At 41.8% G+C, this 14,937-nt stretch overlaps 1 long non-coding RNA gene across 1 annotated transcript; it reads left to right on the forward strand.

The window, feature by feature from the left end:
* Window positions 1-5,137: 5,137 nt before the first annotated feature.
* LOC129627367 (uncharacterized) lies at window positions 5,138-13,701 on the forward strand. The gene is made up of 4 exons (XR_008702588.1): window positions 5,138-5,345; window positions 9,289-9,389; window positions 10,946-11,130; window positions 13,403-13,701. It is a non-coding gene; the product is annotated as an uncharacterized LOC129627367 (long non-coding RNA).
* Window positions 13,702-14,937: the final 1,236 nt, after the last annotated feature.

Below are 14,937 nucleotides of genomic sequence, written 5' to 3' on the forward strand. Positions count from 1 at the left end.
GCCTTACAAATAGCTGAGAAAAGAAGAGAAGGGAAAGGCAAAGGAGAAAAGGAAAGACATACCCAACTGAATGCAGAGTTCCAAAGATAGAAAGCCTTATTAAACAAACAAGGTGAAGAAATAGAGGAAAACAATAAAATGGGAAAGGCTAGAGATCACTTCAAGAAAACTGGAGATGCCAAGGGAACATTGCAAGCAAAGATGGGCACAATAAAGGACAGAAGCAGTAGAGGTCAAGAAAAGGTGGCAAGAATATATAAAGAAACTGTATTAAAAAGATCTTAATGACTTGGATAACCATGACAGTGTGGTCATTAACCTACAGGCAGACACCCTGGAATGTGAAGTCAAGTTGGCCTTAGGAAGCATCACAACAAACAAATCTAGTGGAGGTGATGGAATTTCAGCTGAGCTATTTCAGATCCTAAAAGATGATGCTGTGAAAGTGCTGCACTCTCTTTGTGCAGAAATTTGGAAAACTAAGCAATGGCCACAGGACTGGGAAAGTTCAGTTTTCATTTCAATCTCAAAGAAAGGCAATACCAAGGAATGTTCAAAGTACCATACAACTCCATTCATTTCACATGCTAACAAGGTAATGTTGAAAATCCTTCAAGCTAGGCTTCAACACTATGTGAACTGAGAACTTCCAGGTGTACAAGCTGGATTTAGAAAAGGCACAGGAACCAGAAATCAAAGTGCCAACATCCATTGGATCATAGAAAAAGAACCACTCCAGGAAAACATCTACTTCTGCTTTATTGACTACACTAAAGCCTTTGTGTAGATCACAAAAGAACTGTGGAAAATTCTTAAAAGAGATGGGAACACCAGACTGCCTTGCCTGTCTCCTGAGAAACCTGTATATAGGTCTGAGGTCCTTTACACTCAGACACTCAGGTCTTCATCTCAACTCTGGGCCTCTGATGGGCCATTGACACCACCAGTCCCTCCACATCTCCTCTCTAGAGGATAAGGAACTTTCATTTCCTCACACCCCAGGCGTACCCGGGAACTGAGAAGGCCACCTGCGCCATCCCTTCACCATGCCTGTGCTCTCTCCCTTGCCATATAGGTGAGACTTTCTCTGAATTTTCAGTCTCCCCTGAGCTCGCTTCTACTTGACCCTCTGACGTGGTCAGATTCTTCCACACACGCATGCACGTTTCTACCACAGACGCTGGGCTCCACTCCCAAGAGGAGAAAAATGAAGGCATGAAAACCTAACCTCTTGACCACATCTCTCTCTCTCTCTTTTCTCTTCCTAAATCCACATGTTCAGAAAAGGAGAGTATCCTACATATATTTTTCCCAAGCAAACACTTCTTCATTTTATCTGTTGATAACTCCTTCCCAGGAGACATGAAACCTCAGTTCCCAGCCTCAATAATAGAAGAGGGGTCTTCTCAACACTAAAAGATCATATAATCTGAACATCCCAGGCATGGCTCTTCATATGAAAGTCATAAAACTACTAGGAAAAAAGTCCATTTTGGCTTAATACCATGAAAATATCATTCCTGTTACAACATGGAATGTTAAAGTTTTCTCATCTTTAAATGGAAAAGTGAGCAGAAAGGGACCTGCTTTACCACTGAGTTGTTTCACTCAGGAGACAAAATCTGACTGCAACATATTGGGATGATATTTTTTAAAGTGCAGTGGCAGGTTTTCTGATTCCTTTGGATGTGGATTTCATATCCTCTGGATATGATCAGAGTGTAAGAGTGAAGACATCTCACACAGTATTAATAAATACATAATTAGCAGGTGAAACGAAAATCCTTTACAATATGGATTCAAAGAGCATCTTCCTCTTAGTGTCTTTATGTCGTTCTGGTAATTCCCAGAACTTCCATGGGGCAAATTTACTAAAACAGTGAATATTTGCTTATTTTTGTCCTCCTTATCCATTGTGTTGCCCATGTTTTAAATGGGCAAGATTATTTATATTTTTGAATTAGTTGTCCCCTCTGTACAGCACTAAAAAAGCAACAGAAAAATTCCCCATCCCCAGATCATATGTAAGGCTACAGACAATAATGCCAATCTGGAATTGAATAAGAGTCAATGCATGGAGTGATCTCTCTAATGGACTCTTGGATTTAAAATACATATGTCTGACTAAACCCTAGTCTATGTGTGATCAATATATTAACCAATTTTCTGTTGTTTAAAGTCAAGGGCCAAAAAAAAAGAAAATTAAAACAAGGGCCAATTAATATAAAATAGCGACAATATGTTTATCACTATTTAACCATTAAGACCAGAGAAGGCAATGGCAACCCACACCAGTACTCTTGTCTGGAAAATCCCATGGATGAAGGAGCCTGGTGGGCTGCAGTCCATGGGGTCAAGAAGAGTTGGACACAACTGAGTGACTTCACTTTCACTTTTCACTTTCATGCATTGGAGAAGGAAATGGCAACCCACTCCAGTGTTCTTGCCTGGAGAATCCCAGGGACAGGGGAGCCTGGTGGGCTTCCTTCTATGGGGTGGCACAGAGTCGGATACAACTGAAGCGACTTAGAAGCAGCAGCAGCAACCATTAAGACTTGTCTTCTAATGAGAACTTTTAATCATATGAACATCAGTAAAATATGCTTCTGAATAAAAAAGAAAATATGGATATTTAATTATCCATCTTAATTAACCATTATGCCACATCTATGAAACTCTAAAGGAGAAAGCATTTTAACTTCACATAAGCCTTTTAAATCAGTAGAAGACAGGCACTCTATCTATCTTGCTCATCTCTGTATTTCCAACACTAGCATCAGGCACATAAGCATTCTGAATAAATGAATGAGCCTAGACCAACCCTTTTATTTTACAACTAAGGAAACTGAGACCCAGAGAGGTCATACATCTTCTCCTATCGTCAGAAAGAACAACTAAGAGGCTGCTAAGATGGATCTGTACTCAGCCTGAATGTTTCATTAATGTTGCTTATGTTATTAATGTATATGCATATGGTTTATCACCTCCATATACATTTTTAGTATTTGCTCTAGTAATTTAGTTTAATATTGACAAGTACACTCAACTGCATTTAGGTTCTTTTTGCTAAATAAGATATAGCTACTTCTGCTACTGTTTGTTGATAATAAAACAAGAAGAAAAAAGACAACAAGAAGAAATAATATATATAAAATATTCAGTCAGTTTGGGACATATGGCTTCACTATACCCTAAGCTAAAACTTTTCTTTGGAGTGAAATATGTAAGAGACACTTGGGTGCAATAATATAATTTAATTCTGTATGTTACATACCATCCTTTTGAAGAAAACCAAAAATCTTTAAAATTTCATAATATTGAAAAGTAGGTTGTAGCAAGGCTCTGCTACTGCAATTTATATAATTTATTATATTTATTTAGAATATTTACTATTTATTGAACAGAAATATATTTATTAAAGGAGAAATACATTTTAATGTTGATTATTCCTAGATCCTTCTTCTATAATATCTTGAAATTTCTACTTAAATTCAGTAATATTTATTGTGTGCCAAGCAGAATTGCCCACCCTGATTGGAATTTTCAGTCTAAAAGGACAAAGGGGGGAAAAATTAAAATATGATTGAAAAGTACCATTGTAGATCTCTATATACAATATTTTAAGGGTGAATATTAGAGATTATTAATTCTGCCTGGGAATCCTTTGAGGTATTTTTTAGAAGAGGTGATTTTGAGCCAGGCTTCAAGGCATATGGAGGAAGTCATCAGATTAAAGGAAAGAAATAAAGCTCAAGACCTAAGGAAAAACATGCACAATTATACACAAAAAAGGTGTAACAGCTGACAAACATAAGGCGCGTCCAACGGTGTTGTGTGAGTAGAACAGGGGACATGAAGAACGGACACTTCCCCAGCATGATTCTCGAAAGTAGAGCTGGGCTCAGATTATGAAGAACATTTTGCATCATGATAAAGAGTTTAACCTCATCTCCCAGGTAATGGAAACCAATTTCTAAGCTGGAAACTAGTATAATTTGCTTTATAGATTAGAAAAAAGAATCAATTGGAATAATGGAGAGACTAAAGACAGATAATAAGAAGGTTATTTAAACAGGTCAAATTTGATGACAAGAACATTATCAGAAAGAATAGAAAGGAGGGAGCAGATTATGGATACCTTTGAAGAGTACCTTCTAAAGCCCTTGGCGACTGATTAACTATGGACCTTAAGGAAAGACCTGGAGTGAAATTCCTCGGCTGAGCGACTGAATGGATGCCTGGCAACTTTAACCAAACTGAAATGCACTAAAAAGAGAGTCAGGAGATCATAGCATTGAGTCAGGAAATCATAGCATTTGTAAGACACAACAGCAAGTACTCAAAATTTGAAAACTAAATAATTGATTGGTTTAATTTTCATTCAACTAGTAAATCAATCAACTCTATTTTCTCATCACAATGAAAAGCCATATGAGGCCGATAAAGGGCCTGTTTAATATTCTGCTCCTGAAAACACCAATAAGACATAGTTTGATATAGACACACGTTAGAGACGGGATAACCTTTAGCTTCCCTTACTTCTTGTAATGAAACCATAGGGCGTGAAGCTTATTTTCCAATCCTGATGTCACAGTCCATGTAAAGGGATACTTGTTCAGCTTCACATTTATCTTACTCCTCCCCCGCACTCAGTCTAAGGGAGATGGGCTGAATTACCTAACAAGTCACTGAGTTTGGAAACTATTAAAATGTTAGTTCAAGTCCTCCGGGAAGTTTATGCAAGATGGGATGAGACACGCAACAGGTTACTGGAGGAGTGCCCGTTAAGGATGAGGGGAGAGGAGACAGGGAAGGCAGAGAGAGCCTTCATAATGCAGTGCGGGTCTGACAGCTGCTAAGGAGCGTCAGTAAGTCTCAGACCACAGTACCATTCCGAGAGTCTAGGCAAGGTTAACAGGGCCCTCACAAGGACGCTGCCCACGAAAAAGCCTGAGGAAGGAGTGGCACTAGTCCGCAAGCCCTGCTCAGTCAGCGGTGGGAGCAGCCCCAGGAGCGCAGAGCTGGCTCCAGAAAGGACAGAAAGTGGGGCAGTCAGCCAATCACGCTCCCTGCCACAGAAGACCCAAGCACCGCATCCGTTGCTCAGCACCGGAGAGACGGAGCATGCGCTGTCTCGCACCTTCCCCCTCCTTTTCTTGGGAACCAGACTTCCCAAGACACTTTTATTGGGAGACACTTTACTGCTCCAGGTCAGGACATAAGATCTACCCTGTGGAGGGCAAGGAGTCCTGTGTTTATTTTTCAGGGAGGAAATATCTTGGTAACAGAAAGGAGGATGAATCTTTGGGGACTGACATACACCAGGAGTGATGAAGGCTTGTGGGGTAAGCTATGACCCATGACTTCAGGCTTTTTTGTTTGTTTGTTTACTTTGACCATGTGTAGAAATTATCAACCTTGAAATCTACTACAATTATGCATTTGTTGTTTTGTTTTGCTGTTCCTGCCCTTGCCTGAGAGACTGTGAGCTTCAAGCACAATGGTGTTTTTTCATTTGCCGTTGATCACAGCTTACAGAGGTGCTTTCTTTGGGAGGGCAGTGACATCTGCCCCAGGACTAACAAGATGATGGCCGTAACAAAGGCCGGGTTGCGGCTTCATCTAAGGAAGATCTACAGCTGACTCAGGAGGGCTACAACAGGCTCAGGAGGAGGGCTCCTTAGATCACACAGGTATGGCTTCCTAGGCAGCCGTGGCTGAGACAAAGCTCAGCTGCAAGAAGCAGTCTTTTTACACAGAGGCCCTAAAATTGGACAGGAGACAGAACATTTGCTTCTCTTGTGCTTAAAGGATTTAGCTCATGCTAACCCGAGTTTTGCCTATGCTACACTACACTAATGAGTTTCCAGGTTTAGATTTTCAATGTCAGGCACAGATAAAGAGTACAAAGAAGACAGGCAAAAACTAGAGGCTTTGACTATGGGATGGAAATGAGAGACTCCCTAAGATTTTCTGTCTGAAAATTTCTGTTCACCATTAAAAGTTTCTGAACTTTGAAAAGCAGCAGCCATGTCTCAAATGCAAGATCTGGAAAAGGACATGGTCCACAGAAGTGGATTTTGCTCCATGCTCTAAATTCTCCAAGTCAGGCTTCAGCAATACATGAACCGTGAACTTCCAGATGTTCAAGCTGGTTTTAGAAAAGGCAGAGGAACCAGAGATCAAATTGCCAACATCTGCTGGATCATGGAAAAAGCAAGAGAGTTCCAGAAAAACATCTATTTCTGCTTTATTGACTATGCCAAAGCCTTTGACTGTGTGGATCACAATAAACTATGGACAATTCTGAAAGAGATGGGACTACCAGACCACCTGACATGCCTCTTGAGAAACCTATATGCAGGTCAGGAGGCAACAGTTAGAACTGGACATGGAACAACAGACTGGTTCCAAATAGGAAAAGGAGTATGTCAAGGCTGTATATTGTCACCCTGCTTATTTAAATAATATGCAGAGTACATCATGAGAAACACTGGTCTGGAAGAAGCACAAGGTGGAATCAAGATTGCCGGGAGAAATATCAATAACCTCAGATATGCAGATGACACCACCCTTATGGCAGAAAGTGAAGAGGAACTCAAAAGCCTCTTGATGAAAGTGAAAGAGGAGAGTGAAAAGATTGGCTTAAAGCTCAACATTCAGAAAACTAAGATCATGGCATCTGGTCCCATCACTTCATGGGAAATAGATGGGGAAACAGTAGAAACAGTGTCAGACTTTATTTTCTGGGGCTCCAAAATCACTGCAGATGGTGACTGCAGCCATGAAATTAAAAGATGCTTACTCCTTGGAAGGAAACTTATGACCAACCTAGATAGCATATTGAAAAGCAGAGACCTTACTTTGCCAACAAAGGTCCATCTAGTCAAGGCTATGGTTTTTCCAGTGGTCATGTATGGATATGAGAGTTGGACTGTGAAGAAAGCTGAGTGCCAAAGAATTGATGCTTTTGAACTGTGGTGTTGGAGAAGACTCTTGAGAGTCCCTTGGACTGCAAGGAGATCCAACCAGTCCATTCTAAAGGAGATCAGCCCTGGGATTTCTTTGGAAGGAATGATGCTAAAGCTGAAACTCCAGTACTTTGGCCACCTCATGTGAAGAGTTGACTCATTGGAAAAGACTCTGATGCTGGGAGGGATTGGGGGCAAGAGGAGAAGGGGATGACAGAGGATGAGATGGCTGGATGGCATCACTGACTCGATGGACATGAGTCTGGGTGAACTCCGGGAGTTGATGATGGACAGGGAGGCCTGGTGTGCTGCGATTCATGGGTCGCAAAGAGTCGGACATGACTGAGCGACTGAACTGAACTGAACTGAACACTAAAGGAAAAGTGAAACTCTTACTGATTTCTCCCATTTGAGTTTACGACTTCTAGACCAACTATCAAGCCTGGCTTTACAGCAAAGCTAGATCAAGAATATTTTCTGTGATAGGCAGTTAAACATATGGCTAATTTATATTTTGGATGAGATAAAACCTGTAGGAGTTTAGAGAAAATAGTTATCAAAGAAAAACCAGGACAAGAGTCATAACATCAGAAAATTATCATTTGGCACATCTACCAATGAAGAATCCTTCTTAAGTCATTTCTTATTTCCTAATTGATAAAAATCTCTAGCTTTAAAAAAAAAAAACCTTTTTATTTTACATTAGGGTATCATGTTCATGCTCAGTCACTCAGTCATGTCCAACTCTGCAACCCCATGAAATGCAGCCCGCCAGCTTCCTCTGTCCATGGGATCTTCCAGGCAAGAATACTGGAGTGGGCTGCCATTTCCTCCTCCAGGGGATCTTCCTGACCAAGGGCTCAAACCCATGTCTCCTACATTGGCAGGCAGATTCTTTATCACTGAGCCACCTGGGAAGCCCTGAATTGGGAGATAGCTGATTAATGTGAGAGTTTCAGGTGAACACAGAAGGGACTCAGCCATACGTACATGGATACATGTATCCATTCTCCTCCAATCCCCTCCCATCCAGGCTGCCACATAACACTGAGCAGAGTTCCATGTGCTATACAGTAGCTCCTTTCTGGTTACCTATTTTAAATACAGCAGTTTTTACGCATGTAGCTTTTTTTAAAGTCAAAATCTTTCTTTTTCATACTTCCAATGCTAGATTCAGTTTTGTCTTCTGGGAAAGCTTCAAAATTTAGATATTTTGATTTCAGAGATTTTCTGAGGAATAAAGTTTAAACTAAATACATTAACAAAAATGAAAAAAAAAAGAATATTTTTTTCTGCGTTCCTTCACTTACATATCCTTGAGTCAATGCTGTGGTCTTTGACAAACAACACTTACTTAGACTAGATCCTGAGTTCTGGATTTTGGAAATATTACTTTGCCTTGTATAACTGTTCTAGGAACTAGGGATTGGCTCATTTCACAATTTGTTGTGTCTGCCTAAAGCCGACACTTTCTGAAGTGCATTTGGTCTCTTTAAAAAAAAAAAGTGCAGCTCATAAAACAAACATTTGGCATTAAACAAATATAACTTCTGCAACTCTGAAGGACCTACACCCATTGCAGGAGGAAAGAGTCCAGCCTGTAGCTTTTAAAAGAAACCCAACTCTGCCAAGGACTGAGAAATGACTCTAGCTGAGACTGAGCAGAATATTAAGTTAAACAGAATGGATTTTGCACTTAAATTTCTCTGGCATTCTACAACACAAGGGCAACAGAATTTGATTTTGGACTTTATTTCCTTCACGCTTTTTCTTAAACTTGAATTGATGAGCTGGTTCTTTTCTGCCTGCTCTCCAGATCTCTCTGTTTACTTCTTGCCCCAGAGGCGGCGCAGGTGCTTGGCCCTCTGACTCCCCACTGAACTCACCCCCAGGGAAGCACCAGCAGGACAAGAGGGAACTTAGCGCACGTGTCTATCCCCTCTGTTCCTCCCAGGCCGCGGTTTCTTTTCTCTCTCTGTGTAAGGTGGCCCTCTCCATGCAGCTCCTTTCTCCAGAGTCTGAGGCTCCCCCACTCCGTGGGTCCCTTCAGGCCCAGGGTGGTATCAAGTAACCGCTCCTGATAACCCCAGGAGGCTGTTCATCCTTCTTCACTTCGGACGCCTTGTCTCCACTGTGGGCAACAGTTCTTTTGTTAAACCCTTCTCTACTGCCCAGCGTGAGCTGCCATCTGCTTCCTACTAGAAGTTAATGGATACAGCCTGGAAGGGAGTTCAGTGGACAAGTTGTATTTCTCCCTGGGAATCTGATAATAAGAAGAGGATTGTATTTTATGATTTTTCGTTTGCTCTCTTTGAAGAACGCCTGATCGCCCCTTCTGGATATGTGGTTGGATACATTTGGATGTGAAGTAACATATAAGTGAACTTCAGCCTTCAGTGCAGAGAAGTCTTGGAGGAGGTAATTTAATTGGTTATTGTTTTGTCCTAGAGCCATTTGAGTGTAAAATCTATACTGCCTACAAGTGGTCCCAGGGGGTACTCAAAGGAGCAGTAACCAGTATTCGCAGAGCAGCCTCAGGAGAAGGGTCATCCTGAGAGATGCCTGCTTCCCTTTCTGGCTGACAGGGCTATAACTATGGCTGACCAAAGACTTAATAGTTAAGCCCCAGATGTTAAAGCATCTGCCTGCAATGCAGAAGACCCGGGTTCAACCCCTAGGTCAGGAAGATCCCCTGGAGAAGGGAATGGCAACCACTCCAGTATTCTTGCCTGGAGAATCCCATGGACAGAGGAGCTAGGTGGGCTACAGTCCATGGGTTGCACAGAGTCAGACACAACTGAATGACTAACACTTTCACTTCCCAATGGATTAAGGTGCAGAAGCTTAGGCAGTTCTCATGGTGAGAGAAGTTGACTGGCCACTCCCGATGTTCCCCTGGATGCAGAAGGAACCTCATTAGTGAAACGCTGCTGGCCTCTCTTTACCCACAGCCCCCCAGTTCCTGACCCCCTAAATGATGTCACATGACTGGTGAGTCCATGAGAAAGTGGGTATGAACCCCTTCCTCCAGGCTGGGCGTTCTTTCAGGAGGCCTCTGCCGACAGTGAGCGGGCAGTCCGTTCAGCTCCAGCCACAGATTCCCACCCTTTGGTTTGCGCTGTGTGTGCAGAAGCCTGCCTTAATCCAGGCAGTTACGACTTGGTGAGGAAACTGATCTAATTCCAGAATTCAGTATAAAGAAACATATTTGTATACAAACACAGGCCATATTCTAAAGTAAAAGCTTTATGTGGATCAGAGATAATATTTGGACTTCCATCTGCCTTGCTCCTTGGAGAACAGAGGTAGTATTTATTTGTCATCCTCCATGATCTCAAAAAAAGTTAAAAGTTTCTCAAACCAAATTCTGTATTTTGCTAACATGATTTCTTGGCATTTATACTAAGTAAATACTAATAAAGTTGATATCATTAACCTACCATCAAAGACTGGCTTTCCCCGGGGGCTCAGTGGTAAAGAATTCTCTGGCCAATGCACGAGATGCAGGTTTGATCCCTGGGTTGGGAAAATCCTCTAGAAGAGGGCTCAGAAACCCACCCCAATATTCTTGCCTGAAGAATTCCATGGACAGAGGAGCCTGGTGGGCTACAGTCCATAATAGCATCGAAGAGTTGGATACAACTCAAATGACTTGGCAGGCATGCACCATCAAAGACTAAGTTGTGATTTCATTATTTGTTTCATAAGAAAGGTAAATGCTATAATTCCCAGCAAAAACACAAAGCATTAAATTATATAGCAATCAAGGAAAAACCAAAAATAATATATCTGCTATTGTTTGGAAGATTTCAATTTAGTAAGCCAAAATGAGCATGTAATTCTTGAAAAAACCACCTTGAAAACGGAATTAAAATAAATGGTGGAATTTTTCACTTAGAGTTACCTCTCCTGAGTCTTCCATCATTTTCTGTTCAGATAAACTACCAGCTTTGTTTCTTCTTCTTTGTCCTCAGTGTGGAGAATAAAGGTCAAAATCTGAGTGTGCATCTCTGTGGTAACTGCGACTGCTGATGAGGGCGTCAGGGAAGGAGCGGCTGACACCAGGTCAGTTCAAATGACAGAAAAAAGCGTTGCGCTGATAAGAGAGTCAGACCTTCCTTGTTTTGTGTCGTGTCTGATAGCCAACGGAGCACACAGGGTAAGTGCTGGTTGACAAAGATACGCTATTATGTGAAAACTATCAGAGTTCAAACGAGGAAGATTTCTGCTTGGGAGGAATATTTCTGGGTTAAACAATTGAAGAGCTGCCAGAGCAGGCCACTGGAGGGCCATCGACAGCCCTGTTGAGAAAAAGACAAGGCTGGTGGGGAATTTCCCAACACGAGTCCCCGTGAGCCCAGCACTGGTACTGGTGATTTAGTGACACGTCTCTCTGGTGGTGGATTTCACTTCCTGAACAAACCCTTTTTTCAGCAAGGTTTGAGCCAGTCTGCACTTGATACCAAGAACACAAGACTGACTTGTCCCAGGAGGGACAGCAAGTCACAATGCAAGCAGTGTGGACCAGAGGGAGAATGCTCTGAGTACACCAAGAGACGACGCAGCTCTGCCAGGAGAACCCAGAGATTCATGGGAAGTTGTTCTACTCATAAACTACATCTTGCAAGGAAAGATGACTCATTGGAAAAGACCCTGATACTGGGAAAGATTGAAGGCAAAAGAAGAAGGGGGCGGCAGAGGACGAGGTTATACTGTATCGCCAATTCAATGGACATCAATGTGAGCAAACTCTGGGAGATGGTGATGAACAGGGGAGCCTGGCGTGCTGCAGTCCATGGGGTCGGTCTCAAAGAGTCACACCCAACTTAGAGACTGAAAGAGAACAACACGGAAAAAACAATGTTTGAGGAAGGAAGGGGTATTTCACAAATGAGGAGTGTTCTGCATTACTGTATCACCCCGTGCTCATCAACCATCAACTTTCATCCAACATCAGCTCAGTGTCAGGAACTTTGCCAGGCAACGGAAATACCCGCTCTCAAGGAACAGTCAAGTTGAGGATACAGAACATATTTATGAAGCGTCAAACAACATAATAAAGTAGTAGATACTACATAACAGGTCAGTCAGTTCAGTCACTCGGTCATGTCTGACTCTTTGCAACCCCATGGACTACAGCATGCCAGGCTTCCCTGTCCTTCACTAACTCCCAGAACTTGCTCAAACTCATGTCCATCATGTCAGTGATGCCATCCAACCATCTCATCTTCTGTCCCCTTCTCCTCCTGCTTTCAATTTTTCCCAGCATCAGGGTCTTTTCAAATGAGTCAGTTTCCCACATCAGGTGGCCAAAGTATTGGAGTTTCAGCTTTAGCATCAGTCCTTCCAATGAATATTCAGGACTGATTTCTTTTAGGATGGACTGGTTGGATCTCCTTGCAATCCAAGGGACTCTAAAGAGTCTTCTCCAATACCAAATTTCAAAAGTATATAACAGGCAATAATGAAGAAAGCCAAATATCCCAGTTTTAGGGAAATATACCAATATGGGGCTAGTAGAATTATTTTAATAATAGAACCAAACCAACATCCTTGAGTACTGGTATAGTTTTTCCAGAAAAAAAGGAGTTTTCCTGTGTCAATCATACAAAAAAAGGTTAAACCAGAGAGCTGGTATGGGAAGGGGGTGGTAGGGAACTTGGGTATGAGGGGCACTAGTCTCTTTCTGGGAAGGGGCATCTGATGTACAAAGATGACTGAGAATTCTGGAGTGGTTCTAACAGTGAGGCGTGAGTTGTCCCTGGTCAGAGGACACAGGCTGAGAGCTAGGCAACGAATGAGGCTATAAGTGATCAGAGGTGTGAGCAGAGGTTTAGGCAATGACTGTTAGGAATTCTCTAACTTAAACCTCCCTACTCTTTTTTCTTTTACCATGGTGCATCAAAAAAGCAAGGGTCTCAGTTGGGTTGAGGATCATTTAGAAAGACCTAGCACAAGCACTGTGGGAAAGAATGACAGGAATGAGGGTAGTTCTTCCCCATCCTGCAGAGGATCAGGAGGGGTAAGGCACGGAGTCAGGGGGCTGGGCAACGTAGGAGCACCACATGGAGCGGCTATCTCCTAAGTTATCAGTGATCAGGAAGGCAGAAGACGCCTAAGGATCAAGCTCTGTTCATGAAGAAGACTGAGCAGAAGAAACTGGGGTGTTTGGGTCTGAACAGTCGAGAAACAGTATTCTTGGAGTGGCCAGAGATAGCTAAGTTTCATTGTGTGTGCTGAGTGCTTAGTCGCTCAGCCGTGTCTGACTCTAAAGGTTCTCTTTAATGAATCTCATTTTCTGTCACAGAAATTTATGGGAGATTTGCCATACCAATTTGCATATAAAGATAGTTTGCTGTGACTTGATAATAACAGATCTGATAACTTAGGGCTGCACTATTCAGAAGGTAACCGTCTGTCTCTTTGCCCAGGTCAGTCCCGATTTATGCCAGTTGTCCCAGCGTAATTAGCAGTGGTACGCACTTTCACTATCAAAAGAGTCCCAGCTTGAATAATAAATAATGCAACTTCTCTAACTGAGCACAGCATCAGTGACAAAGAAAAGAAACACGCTGCTTCAGGAGAGCAGACATCACTGAAGAATGGAGATCGGTTCTGAAATGCATCTTGAAGCAAAAGAGAGCTGAAATAAAGGGAAAATGTAATGATTATCAGAAAAAGAAGTGGCATGTGAAAATAAGGTCAAATCTGGCATTTTTGCTGATATAATGTATTGAACTCTATCCACGTGTCATGTATGGTTTTCTGTGATTTTTATGTAAGAACATTTTACTCCCCATAATAACCCTACATAGTAGATACTGTTATTAGTTCTCTTTTAGTGAGACATAGATAGTTTACTTAATTTACCCAAGCTATACAGTGAGAAAGTAGCAGAGCAAGAATAAAACACAGACAACCTGGTCTATCTAAATACACTGCCCATCAGGGAATAATGAGCAGATTTATTTTGGTCAAGTTTTTGATGGGAGAATAGCTGTAGATAAAGTTGGCAAGATGGATTAAAGGGTCTGCAATACCTTATACAACATTCATACTTCATTTGCTACACGGCACAGACTTAGTGAGGGGTTTTGAGATATTGATTTGGGCAAGTCTTATTTTCAAAAGATTTATCTTTGAGAGAAGCATACAGAAGGAGTCAGAATTAGACTTAAAGCTTGTTTTAATCGTACTGGTTTATAATCTCTAATTCATTATGCTTGCTACCTTTACTCTACACATTGATATAAACGTAGGTGACATTTTTTAGAATTGCCTGCAACTGAGATTTATGGAGAATAAGATTAACAATCAGAATGTAGAAAAAGAAAGTTACCAGGGAGGGAGATACACACAGATATTTGAACATATAAATATTTCTTGTTTAGAGATAGGTATCTACGACAAAGCCCCAAAGCCGAGGGTGAAACCCTGTAGGAGCGGATTAAGTTAAAGATGAAAGAAGGAAGGAACAGTAGGACTATGAATGAGATCAGTGTTTCAGGAAAGATTGGCATGCTGCTTACTAGTAAAGTGAGCTCAATGGACAGAAATTTCAGTTCAAAACAAGAAAGAATTTTCAAAGAATTACAACTCCACAAGTGTGATTCTATGGGCATTTGTTCCCAAATTCCTATATTCTAAAAGTTAATCTACTCAACGTCACACAAAAATGGGAAAGAAATGTAACTGACAGAGCATATACATACATACACACACACGCACACACGCACACACACACACACACACAGAGTAGATAGTAAATGTTTAGTAAAAGAAAGAGCAACATACACAGGTAAGCTGGTGAGAGATGGACAGAGATTCCTAGGATCCACGCGTGCTCAGCCACTCTAGCCATGTCCAGCTCTGCAACCCTAGACTGTAGCCCACCAGGATCCTCTGTCCATGTGGACTCTCCAGGCAAGAATACAGAAGCGGGTTGCCAGGCCCTACTTTAGGGGAT

Source organism: Bubalus kerabau, chromosome 14 (genome assembly GCF_029407905.1).
Source record: "Bubalus kerabau isolate K-KA32 ecotype Philippines breed swamp buffalo chromosome 14, PCC_UOA_SB_1v2, whole genome shotgun sequence".
NCBI classification, from domain to species: domain Eukaryota; kingdom Metazoa; phylum Chordata; class Mammalia; order Artiodactyla; family Bovidae; genus Bubalus; species Bubalus kerabau.